Genomic DNA, 1,570 nt, shown 5'->3' with positions numbered 1-1,570 from the left:
TCGTCTGCAAAGCCAAGCCATGATGATGATTCACAGGAAAGGGCACTGAATGTTAATTATAGCATTTTTAATCATTTCGAGTACTTTTGTCTTACTCATGGCTCTGAATTAATGAAACATAAAGTACTGCTTTGTACACGTGAATTGTAAATCAATGAATGAAACATTTTTTCAGGTTTCTGGACTTTAATACATCTAAGGACAGCAAGCCTGACAAACAACAGAGTAAGAGGAGAAGCAAAGGAGGTAGTCTGACCAAAGTTTGTTGGTATAAAGTGTAACATGGGATCTAAAGAAGAAAAAAGACAATGTTAACTTGAAATCTGTCTTCTTGTCAAAACCAAGCAACCACAAAAAAATTTGAAATCAAACTCAGAGTTATTTTCCATCTTTGAAAAGCATTGAGATTTGTTTCAGTTTAAATATATTTCCTGGTTCTAAATGTTCTATTTTTGTAGAGTTTCTGTCAATATTTTTCATATATTTCTGTTCTACTGAAATAGAAGCTGTAACTGGTTTTTTTTTTAAGATGTTCTTTGCTTTTATAGTACACTGAATTAATGCACTTACCTAAATACCTAAAAATAATTCAGATTTATGCATGCATTCACACTTCCAAAAATTGTAACAGGAAGTATGGGTAAGTATCTTAGTCAAATGAAGCATGGTCTCTTTTTTTCTGATAGTTCCTTCCTGTATTTATTTATAATACCCAAAAATAACTGCATTTGCATTGTGTTGCTGGTCAGTAAATTTGATGTGCTTCTATGCGAATATGAATGTGTCATTGCAGGCTGTGGAAGTGCTGCTGCTCTTCAGAATGCAAATAAGATAATGAACGAAATGCGTCAGTCACACAAAGGTCTAGGAAAAAACAGGTAAGTAGTATTAATATTAAATTTGCGGTTGGGTATGCAAAAACAGAGACAAAACAGGAGTAGTCTGTGATTAAGAAAACATTTTGTTAGTGCCAGATGTTACATACAGCTATACATGTTGTGTCGTGTTTCTGCCTTCCCAGTGTCAATTACTGGCCGTTGCTGGAGGCAGAATATTGCACTAGATGAACAAATAATTTGCTACAATATGAAAAAACATGCGGTATATGGTTTTACGTCAGCATTTCACATTTTAAAAACAATTATCTTGCATACAGCTCTAAGATTAACTTAGGTTATACTTCTGTACCTCCTTTCAGCCACAGTATTTATCTTTTTCCATATTTGGATTTTTAATTCTTCAGAAACCAGATGGCAGGAATCTGAGGCTTGTCCCCACAGCCTCTATTCTTTCAGGCAGGCCAAGGCATATTTTTTAATTAACAAAGGCACATCTGGTTTTCAGAACTCTTCTGACACCCTTCCTGATGATTCATAGAAAAATACATACTGGAGGCAATCGGGTATTGTCAAGAAGGGGAAGGTGGTCCATATGTTTTTTCATTCCTATTGTTGCGTGGTTTACGTTGTTTGTCAGTCATTCTCACCTGTAGTCAATCTCTGGCATGGCAATTGGACGCTGCCAGGGAGAGCTACAGCTCTGCAGACGCACAAAGAAAGAAACATACTTG

The 1,570-nt window shown here is 35.7% G+C and overlaps 1 pseudogene; it reads left to right on the top strand.

The window, feature by feature from the left end:
• Positions 1-636: 636 nt before the first annotated feature.
• LOC104502347 overlaps positions 637-1,570 on the top strand; it is a 10,516-nt pseudogene continuing 9,582 nt past the window's right edge.

This window comes from Buceros rhinoceros, unplaced genomic scaffold (genome assembly GCF_000710305.1).
Source record: "Buceros rhinoceros silvestris isolate BGI_N320 unplaced genomic scaffold, ASM71030v1 scaffold26232, whole genome shotgun sequence".
NCBI lineage: Eukaryota > Metazoa > Chordata > Aves > Bucerotiformes > Bucerotidae > Buceros > Buceros rhinoceros.
This window is presented reverse-complemented; position numbering and strand designations above follow the sequence as displayed.